Source organism: Equus asinus, unplaced genomic scaffold (assembly GCF_041296235.1).
Source record: "Equus asinus isolate D_3611 breed Donkey unplaced genomic scaffold, EquAss-T2T_v2 contig_813, whole genome shotgun sequence".
NCBI lineage: Eukaryota > Metazoa > Chordata > Mammalia > Perissodactyla > Equidae > Equus > Equus asinus.
The window spans coordinates 596,688-607,500 of record NW_027225531.1 but is presented as its reverse complement, the minus strand read 5'-3'; the positions used below and the strand labels follow the sequence as shown (position 1 = coordinate 607,500).

Sequence of the window (10,813 nt, the reverse complement as noted above, 5' to 3'; positions counted from 1 at the left end):
CGGGGTCCGGCGGCGCGCGGGTCGACCAGATGTCCGCGCCGAGCGCCGCGGGACCGCAGGGCGCTCGGCCTTCTCGGAGGCTCGAGGGCTCCGGCGACCCGGCGGACGAGCAGCGGCGAGGCCGCCGTGGCCGCCGCCCTGCCGGGTCGACCGGCGACCCGACCCCCGTGTCTCGGGGGGGGGGGGGGAGCGGGTCGACCAGATGTCCGCACCGAGCGCCGCGGGGCCGTGGGGCCGCGGGGCGCTCGGCCTTCTCGGAGCCCCGAGGGCTCCCTGGAGGCTGCGGACGAGCAGCCGCGAGGCCCCCGGGGCAGCCGCCCTGCCGGGTCGACCGGCGGCCCGGCCCGGACTCGGGCCCCGGGTCCCGTGGCGCGCGGGTCGACCAGATGTCCGCGCCGAGCGCCACATGGCTGCGGGTCGCTCCGGCTTCTCGCAGTCCCGAGGGTTCCGCGGGCACGTAGCTGCGAGACCCGGGCGGCTGCCCTCCGCCCGGCTCACGGGGCGCTCGTGTCCATCAGCTGGTCGTGCGGAAATCCCGTGGTTGGCCTCCCTCCCTCCCTCCCTCCCTCCCTCCCTCCCTCCCTCGTCCAGCCGCCACGTTTTCGGGGTTCGTGCGACTGGGATGAAATAGACCTTCCAAACGTCAATCGGAGATCATCCATCATACCTCTCGAGTCCCCAAAAGCCAAGAAACACGCCAACCAAAACGCTTTTATTATGCCAACGGTTCCCGTTTTCATTCCTATCGTTTAGGGAGGTTTGGTGGCAGCAGCGGCCGAAAGCAAAAGGAAACCCGAGGAAAGCGGCTCCATCCACCAGGGCTGTGTCTCATCGGTGCCGACGCAGGAGGGACGGGCTTCGTTCGTTCGTTCGCTGCGGCCCAAATTCCCGGGCCGCCCGAAGACCGCTCGCACCGGCCCGAGGGAGGGAGCCCCGGCAGGCAGGATGCCTCCGGGGAAATGGACAAGTCGACCGCGCGACCCACAACCCGCCCGACTGGGGGCGAGAAGGAGCATGGAGGAGGACTCCGTCCCCTAGTCGGCAGACGGCCCTGGGACAGGGACGTTCGCCAAAACCTCCCCAAGGCCGCTTTCCGTGACCGAGTCGGCCTCCCCGGCTGTACTCGTCCCGGCCCGAGAAACGAGACGCGGGGTGGATCGGGACCAGGCCACGCACCAGGCCGGCCGGCGCGGCATCCTCCCTCCCCCGACCTGACCTGACCTGGACGAACGCCTCCCCATCGCCCGCCCCCGCGAGGCTGATCCGTCCGGCCTGTGAGGAGGCCGCTTGTCGGGCGCCACCTGCTGCCCGGCATCCTCTTATATAGTGTTCGAGGAGGTCGACCAGGTGGCCCGGCCTGGATTGGGGGGGGGGGGGCGCGGGGTGCGGTGTCCCGGGCGGCGGGGGACGGGGGGGTAGGAGTGGAGAGGGAAAGGTGGGCGTGGAGAATGCCGGGGTCGGGGGTCGGCGCGGGGCGGGGTGGGAGTTGGGGATAGGGGAGGGGCGGGAGGCCGTCTGGACATGGAGGGTCGGAAGAGCGGTGGTGACAATGATTTTCATTATCATTTAGAAAGAAGAACGTGGACTTCTTTAGAGGAGTCCTTTGAATAGCTTCTCCATTTAGTTAACATACATCCAAATGGAGGTCGGGAAACTTGGGTCCTGTTAACATATGGATGGAAGTGGAAAGAACTATCGCGATGACCGTCCTTGTGTTTCTTTTATTTTTTCTTTCTTCCTGCTCCCCAAAGCCGCCCCCCCCACCCCCGCCCCGCCCCGCCCCGCCCCGCCCCGTCCCGTCCCGTCCATAGTTGTAGGTTCCAGTGGTAGGTCTTTCGCGTTTCTGCTATGTGGGACGCCGCCTCGGCGTGGCTTGAAGGGCGATGCTGGGTCTGGGGCTGCGCCCAGGATCCGAACCGGTGAAAACCTGGGCCGTCGAAGCCGGGGGCCGGGGTGGGGGGCGCATACTTGACCGCTCGTCCACGGGCTCGGCCCCCGGCCCCTTGTTTTCTAGGGAGAGAGACAGAGAGACCCGATCCATTTTCCCTTGGCCTCTAAAGCGTGCGTGTGGTCGAAAGGCGACAGAGAGAGGGGTTCTGGTCCAGAAAGCCCCGACTGCGCTGCCGCGGGGATCGGTCGGTTCCGCCCGAACCGTCCGAGTCGGAAAGGAACGGACAGCTTTCCTCCTTTGGGCCCCTGACTTGGGGCCGACAGGGGAAGAGGAACAGGCCTCTCTCCCTCACACCCTGGTCCCTTCCTCCAGGACGCCCTCCTTCTAGTCAGCCCGCCTCTGGCTTTTCCACACGCCGACGACCGCTCGTCGGCATGGACCCACCTTCCTTGGGGGACACCACCACACGACTCTCCCACTCGTCTGCCTGCCTTTCGTTGGCGTCGCTGCCAAAGGCGAGGGGTAGGGGTGGCGGTGGCAGGGACGGCAGGGGCCCAGCGGCTCTCTGGCGGGTGAGGAAGTCTTGCTGGTTCTCCTAGGTCGGTGATCTTTCTCGATCTCCACACACATTCTTCGTTTGGGGAGCCAAGAGACGCCCTCTGAGGAATCCCTATGGCCAGGGTCGATCACTTACTCGCTCACTGCCTCGGCCTCGGCCTCGGCCTCTGTCCGTCTTGTCTCTCTCCCTCCCTCCCTCCCTCCCTCCCTCCCTCCCTCCCTCCCTCCCTCCCTCGTCGGTCTCTGTGTGTGGACGTCTAGGTGGAGGCGAGGCAGGGAGGCCACCCACCCACCCACCCACCCACCTACCTCGTGGTTTACCACACGCTCTACACGGAGGTAGAATTCCCATCCCACCGAATCCATCCTTTCCACGGGGCACAAGCCAGTGGCCTTCGGGAGTCTCTCTCCCCAAGGTGGCGCATCCGTCATGGCTATCTATTTCCAGAAGGTTTCCGTTTCCATCCCCTCCCCCCGAAAGAAAAAACGGCCCCACTCCCGGATCTGCCCCACCACGATCACCACCACCGCTGCCGCCGCCGCCGCCGCCGCCATCTGCTGTCGCCCTCTAGGGTTGGACCGTTCTAGCTCTCTCCTCTGTGTGGAATCGCAACGTAGGTCGCCTTGGATGTCTGGCACCTCTCACTTAGCAGAAGGTTTTGGAGGCTCAGGCTGGGCCACGCTTTGGCCCGGGTCAGTGTTCCGTTCCTCCGGACGGCTTCCTCGTTTTCCACGAGAAGGAGCCGTGAAGACGGAAAGGAAGGGCGGATGGATGGCTTTTCCCGTGCTACCGAGTCCCTCTCCCCTTTTCCCCAAAGCGTGAGGGGCGGTCGAGAGGATCGTCTCTGATGACAAAAGTCAGAGGCACCCCGGGTCAGACACCGTGCGAGGCGTTGGTGTGTTCTCGAGAGGAGAACACGTCCCCGTCAGCGTTTCCTGTCGTTCTCGTTCCGAAAGGATTCACGCGCCACCCCGTCTCCCTCAAGGTCTTAGGGCTGTCGTGCTCCGCAGCCGTCACGTGTCGTGGATCCTGGGCACCACCACGCCACCCCGCCCCCCCCCCCCCCGCCATAGCTGTCGATCGCTATGTGGCACGCCTACGTTTGCCCAAAAGAGCAGTCCGATGGACAGCGTGGTGCTTTTCCCAGCAGGCAGGCAGGTGAGAGTCACCCCTCTAGAAGGTTTCCAAGCCCCGTTCCATTCTCAGAGGCAGCTCCTTTGGCCATCAAGGAGGCAGGCGATGGGGGTGGGGGTGGGGATGGGGATGGGGCAGGGGCCTCTGTCCCTCTGTCGCGGTAGAAATGATTGGGAAAGGAGGGACGATGGGCGTAGGTCGACCATCCTGGGCGGTGGTGCTTTGGGAGCTTTTTCTAGAAGAAGGAGCGAACGGCGTTCCCTGGGAAGGGAGGAAACCAGAGGAGGTCCCCCTCAGACCGACCTGGCACGAGAAGGACACACACTCTCTCTCTCTCTCTCTCTCTCTCTCTCTCTCTCTCTCTCCCTTTTCTTCCTGACTTGAAATCAGGAGACAAAACTCCCCTGCCAAAGGGGCCCTCCCAAAACGGGGAGTGAGGAAGACCTCCTTCTCTTCACGGCTGAAGTTCTCCCTGCCTTTCCTGGACGGGAAGGATAGCACCTACGCCCGCTGCCGTCGGTGACTTTTAGTCCCCCTGGAGAGGAAGAAATTCTTTCCCGTGGCCGAACCCTGGCGGTTCGTTCGTGCTGCAGAGGACGTGACCCTCTCTGACACACCCAGGAACCTCCTCGCTCCGGGTCGAGGAGAGGGAGTTCTGTTCTGTGGTTTAGAATGGTGCTTAAAAAGGGATGTCGCTTACAAAGGGTCCTCGTCCCCCTTCCTAAACCTAAACGGACGGCTCGGCTCGGAGGCGTGAGATACGTTTCGCATCCTCCTCGTCGTCTTCACTCAAAGTTTTATTGGAGTTTGGAAGATTTTATTTTTTGTCTTTCCTTTTTCTCCCCAAAGCCCCCCGGTACGTAGTTGTGTGTTCTTCGCGGTGGGTCCTTCTAGCGGTGGTATGTGGGACGCCGCCTCAGCGTGGTTTGATGAGCAGTGCCGTGTCCGCGCCCGGGATCCGAACGAACCGATGAAACACTGGGCTGCCTGCAGCGGAGCGCGCGAACTTAACCACTCGGCCACGGGGCCAGCCCCTTACTGGATTTTCAAAACAACTCCGGGGGCCGGCCCGGTGGCGCGGCGGTGAAGTTCGCACGTTCTGCTCCGCCGGCCCCGGGTTCGCCGGTCCGGATCCCGGGCGCAGGACCCGGCACCGCTTGGCGAGCCACGCTGTGGCAGGCGTCCCACCTGGAAAGTAGAGGGGGATGGGCACGGATGTCAGCTCAGGGCCAGTCTTCCTCGGCCGACAGAGGAGGATTGGTGGCAGATGTTCGCTCAGGGCTCATCTTCCTCAAAAATAAAATAATAAATCGATTCGATAAAATGTCAAATAACACAACCGCGGGATCACGCTTAGAGTCACCCTTGGCCCGATGATGCCACTCCCCACCCCCCCCACCCCCCTGCCCCCCACCATTTGGAGGTGCCGTCAGTGGGATTCGTTCCTGTTTGTCCATCTTTCTTCCTCTTTTTTTTTTTTTTTTTTAAAGACTGGCACCCGAGCTCATTGCCAATCTTTTCTTTTCTTTTTATTCCTCCTCCTTCTTCTTCTTCTCCCCAGAGCACCCCAGTACCTAGTTCTATATTCTCTTTGAGGGTCCCTCTGGTTCTGCCGTGTGGGACGCCACCTCAGCGTGGTTTGATGAGCGGTGCCGTGTCCGAGCCCAGGATCCGAACCTTCCAAGCCCCGGGCCGCTGAAGCGGAGCGTGCAAACTCAACCGCTCGGCCACGGGGTCAGCCCCTCCCTTCCTTCCTTCCTTCCTTCCTTCCTTCCTTCCTTCCTTCCTTCCTTCCTAAGGAGGAGGAGGCAGGCACTGTGTGAAGTCGCCAGTGAGTCTGTGGAAAGAGACGGAGGATTTCCCATGGGAAGCCGGGGCGGGGGACACGGACCGATGTCGTGCGAACTTGAAGGTGAAAGATCAAAAAACCCACACACGCCTAGAGCGGCGGGTTGCCCGTTAGGAGTTTGCTTGCCGGGCCCATAACGCAGGGCTCATCGATGAGCCAAACCGTCCGTGATCCTCAAGCAGTCTAGTAGGGTTAGAGAAAGGAGGGGGGCACTCTTTCTGCCCCAGATGAGGCGAGTTTCTCAGACAGCCACCCTGCCCCAACATCTTCCCTCCCTGCCTCCCGGCCCTTGGTGGACTGCGGCCTAAGGGTGGGGGAATTGAAGAAAGCCGTTCAATGGAAAAAAGCCCGAGGCCATGGGAGAGAGCTTCCTGCACTTGAATGAAGCCCTGACGCCAGGCCCATCGGAATGAATGGGCCTGACCTCCCCTCCCCCCTCCCCCCTCCCCCCTCCCAGGCTGGCGACTCGGCAGTGGAAGGCTAGGGGTTTCTTCCGAAATGGTGAACCGGCCCCCTTGTCCACAGGAAAACCACACACGGGTACAGCCTAGGCCGGATCTCAGGGTACAGCCTAGGCCGGATCTCAGGCCAAGTCGTCAGGGTGGCAAGATGATGGCGGATGAGAGGAAACTTGTTCTGGGACCGCACCGCCCCCCCCCCCCCATCGCCTCTCTGGCTGAGAAGAGGGCTGGGGAGCGGTGAGGGTCAGGGGGAGAGTGGGGGCGGGGCCGGGACAGGGACCACCGGGCAGTAGGACGGGAGTAGCCCTGAGGCCTGCCTGCCTGCTTCCTTCCCTGCCGGCGCAGGGCTGAGAGAGGCACGGGGCACGCTGGCTCCTGCCCCTTCACTCATTCGGGAAGCCTCCTGTTGTTGCTCCTGAGGTGCCGGCTGCGGTGACAGACAGAGCAAAACTCCTCTCTCTGTCTATTTCTTCAAAGGCCCGAGTCTGAGCTACGACAGATTCCCCTGTGGCTCAACCCGCAACCTCCCATCCTGCCAGACCAGACCCCTTGTCTAAAAACCTCCACTGGAGGAGCTCTTCCACCTGACTCGGAAAGGAAACACCAGCCCCGCCTCAGCCTCACACCCACCACCACCACCACCACCCGCCCCCCCCCCCGCCCCACTCTCCTCCGGACCCAGATACCTAACAGAGGGAACAAAAATCCAAAAATCCTGCTGCTCTCCTTCTACCACCTCCACTTCAGAAGAGTCAGTCTCCCCCGAACACCTCAGACTCTGTGACTTCCCGCGGCCTCCCTTTCCCCGTCCCCATTCTCTCCCCGGACGGGCCCCATCTTACACTTGAACGACAGCTCCACCGCTCGGGGCAGCTGGACACGATGTCCCAAAGTGGCCCGGACGGTAGCCTGGTCGATTCCAAAGGACCCACGCACGCAGTCGGCCATAAACGTGGTGTGGAGATCGTGGACGTTTGCGGGCCTCTGATGAAATCGCTGCTCCGGGGACCCCGGCGTCTAGGACCCGTCTTCTCCGTGTTCTTCACACCGTTGCTCCTGGGCCGGTTATTCTCTTCCCTCTCACTGACCTTAACGTTTTGTCTCTGCCATTGAATTTTGACTGTGCGAATGTGACTTGCCGCTGTAGGGCTGCGTGGATCTCTCAGGCATCCTGCTGTGCCGTGCGGGGGGGGGGGGAATCCTTGGTGGGTGGGTCGATAGACGTCCCTTTGGTTGTGCCCTGGAGGGGAGAGACAGAGGGGACGACTCAATCCACCACGAACGCTGATGTCGCTCCGATAAACCTGTAGCGGTGATTCTAGTTTATGGCCCGTGTCCTGAAAATAACTTCCCGAAGGGCCAGCCCGGCGGCACAGCGGTTAAGTTCGCACGTTCCGTTTTGTCAGCCAGGGGTTCGCAGGTTCGGATCCAGGGTGCGGACGTGGCGCCGCTTGGCGAGCCACGCTGTGGTCAGCGTCCCGCCTATCAAGGGGAGGGGGATGGGCACGGATGTTAGCTCGGGATCACTCTCCCGGGGCAAAAAGAGGAGAATTGGCAGCAGGTGTCAGCTCGGGGCTCGTCTTCCTCGAAAAATAAATTAATTAAATTAATAAAAACAACTTCCCAAACCTCTCTGATAACTTGAAGCTTTGAAGTTTTGCGAGGTGAAATCAGGTGATAAAAAAGTCCACGGACAGGGGCGGCCCCGTGGCCGAGTGGTTAAGTTCACAAGCTCCCCTTCGGCGGCCCAGGGTTTTGCCGGTTCAGATCCCGGGCACGGCACGGACACGGCACCGCTCGTCGGGCCGTGTGGAGGCGGCGTCCCACATGCCACAACTGGAAGGGCCCTCAACTAAGATAGACAACTATGTCATGGGGGGGATTGGGGGAGAAAAATCGGGAGGGGGGGAAAAAAAAACAAAAACGGAAGATTGGCAACAGGCGTTAGCTCTGTGAGGGCCGATCTTCCTCACCCAAAAACTAAAGTGAGATGAAATCAAATAAAGCGAAGGAAAAGCTAAACCTATGAAATCCCATGTTTCTAAAAGTGGCCAAGTGTTTAGACATTGGCCAAGCGACGGAATGCTCATGGGAAGGACAGTTCCTAATTGCTGGCTTCTTAGTTTTCACCAAAATTAAGGTTCGTGAGGGTTAAAAAATCTACTTAACAAATGCGATGAAAGCCACTAGGCCGGCCCGGTGGCGCGCTGGTTAAGTGTGCCTGTTCCGCTTCGCCGGCCCGGGGTTCGCCAGTTCGGATCCCGGGGGTGCACGTGGCACCGCTGGGCGAGCCACGTGGTGGTAGGCGTCCCACATATGAAATAGAGGAAGATGGGCACGGAGGTGAGCTCAGGGCCAGCCTTCCTCGGCAAAAAGAGGAGGATTGGCAGCAGTTAGCTCAGGGCTCATCGTCCTCAAAACAAAACAAAACAAAACAAAAAGCCACTAAAAGTGAATATGGGAAACATCTTTGTGTTCAAGGAAAGTGAGATGGCTGCCTTCAGGCAAGAGGGCCTAAAAAGTAAAGATCGTTTTGTCTGTGAAAAGGTGATCAAAGTTTCACGGGGAAAATAATCTGAGAAAAAGGCCTGTTCGTGGTCAAGTGGCCTAAAATTGGAACGAGTGGACAGATAGAAATGGCGAGCGATAGGATCTATGGGAGTCTATGAGGAAGCCATTGGGTGTCGGCCTAATTCGGCCTGACAGTGTTTTTCGAAAAGGGCCTGACGTGGCCGTCGAGCACGCATCGCATCGTAGATCCGCTTTACACATTTCCTACGGCAAGAACCAATGCCCTTAAGGGAAAGGAGCAGCTTCCCCGTGCTCGGGCCTTTCCTTAAGGAGAGGCATCTTTCCTTAGGCTAGGAGCGGATGGTTGCGCTCACCTTTGACCATCCGGCTCCCCTGTGACCACCCAGGCCCAGACAACAGACCTGCCACCCAGCAGTGTCTGTCGATCGCTGTGCCGACAGAGCAGTCTCGCGACTATCATCCAAGGGACCTTTCGATCCTATGTGAAACGTCCTCTCTGGGGGTCTAGAAGCACTCTGTACACCCCACTTCCCGGGCACCCTCTCTTCCTTCGGGAAGAAAGGCCCCGGGCCACAGTCCTCACATTTCAGCTCAGAATAAACGCACCCCGATTTTCACGGATAGATTGGTTCCGGATTATTTCCGTCGACAGAATGGAATCAAGTCAATGAGTTTCAAGATCGGAGGGAAGCTGATGCAAAATCAGAATTTGTTTTTCTCACTCCCGAAAGGATACTTTTCTCTAACTTCTAGTCTCCTCCTGATAAAGACATTGGAAAATGTTTCTCTTGACCTCTGAGGGAATCGACACCAAAGACAGAGATCCTCCATTTTGTCAGAATGATTTCCTAGGCCTCCAATGGAGGAGGCCTCCCTCGGACGGGAGCTCAGCTTTTGTTTTGCAACAGTTTTCCTCTCTCTGCTTGCCTTTAACATCTCCTTTCCCGTTCTTCTTTTTTGGAAGGGAAATACGTGCACCGCTGGGGAAAAAAAAAAAAAAAGAATTTTCTAAATGACCAAAGAAGATCTACGACTGTTGTTATTTTGGTTTCACGGAGCAGTTCCACGTCCACATTTACTCCATTTTAAACACCCACACACACTCACAGCACGGCGCTGTGAGGATGTCCCGGGGAACTCGATTTGTGGAGGGAATGGCTGTGAGGTCTCTGCCCCCCAACCCCCACCATTTGGGTGCTTCTGCTTGTTGATGAGGACGGGAAGCCCTGCTGAAATCCATATTCTTATCACCACACGTGCATCTGCACCCATGCTCCCCCCCGTGTGTCGTCTTTGGGCTTTGCTGTGGCCCCGTGCGGAGGGAGACCTGTTTTGTGTTGTAAACTTTTCCGCGGCCAAGCGGCTCGGTCCTTTCCTCTACGACTTGTGGGCTCTGTCTGTCCGTCTGCCTTAGAGAGACCCTCTGGGCCGGAAGTGACAGGCTGCACACAATTCCTGACAGACTGCGGACAATTCCTCCGTCGTCACGGTCCTTCTCTGATGACGTGCATGGTTTCGGTTTGACAGCGACCCCCACCCCCCACCCCGCCGTGATTTTCTAAGTCCTCCCGGGAGCCCGGGAAGTGCTCGGGCCGCTCCGGGAAGCGGGGGCCGGCAGCCCCGGCCTGCCCCGTGGCATCTCCGGGGACTTTTCCACCTCTGTCCGCGTCAGCCAGCCGGCAGCCCCGCGCCCGGCCCGGCCCAGAAGTCACGTGGGGAGTCTGTCCCCTTCCTGGCAAGCCCACCCACCCCACCCCCCTCCCCGCCGATTTTCCAACACCTCCTTCTGCGCCCAGGGTTGCCCTGTGCTGCCTGGGAGCTCCGAGGTGGACACCCTGGGGCCTCACGTGGTGACCTCCCGGCCGCCCCAAGCGGGCCCAGAGAGAAAGAGAGAGAGAGAGAGACAGAGAGAGACAGAGACAGAGACAGAGACAGAGAGAGACAGAGACAGAGACAGAGACAGAGACAGAGACAGAGAGAGACCTGACCCGGCGGTGGGCTCAGGCTGTGCACTCTCGCTGGCTGGTGACCCGGTTCCCTCCCGCTGACCCCTCCGCGCCGGTCGTTGGGCGCCATCTGGCGGCCGCTTTTACAGAGTGGCCCTCCTCCGGAGCCCCGGCGACATGAGCAAGGGATGGGACTCGCAGGACGTCTGTGTGGTTTCCAGTGTGGGGCTGTGTGGAACAGAGCTGCTAAGAACATTCATGCCCCGGATTCTGTGTGAATGAACAGGAACGTGGCCGCAGCCCCCACCCCGCCCCCCGCCCCAGCCCCCGGGAGTGGTGGGAGTGGTGCCCTCCAGACCACCCTCGGGTTGGATGCCTCCCTCCCTGGAAGGACTCACGGGACTCCACAAAAGCTGACTTCCTGGAGGTCCAGCGGAGACC

General features: G+C 60.2%; 1 long non-coding RNA gene across 1 annotated transcript; it reads right to left on the bottom strand.

Annotated features, from left to right (window-relative positions):
* Positions 1 to 4,364: 4,364 nt before the first annotated feature.
* LOC139044426 (uncharacterized) lies at positions 4,365 to 10,490 on the bottom strand. The gene is made up of 4 exons (XR_011501380.1): positions 10,410 to 10,490; positions 6,737 to 9,406; positions 5,159 to 5,421; positions 4,365 to 4,874 (listed from the first exon to the last, which is right to left on the bottom strand). It is a non-coding gene; the product is annotated as an uncharacterized lncRNA (long non-coding RNA).
* Positions 10,491 to 10,813: the final 323 nt, after the last annotated feature.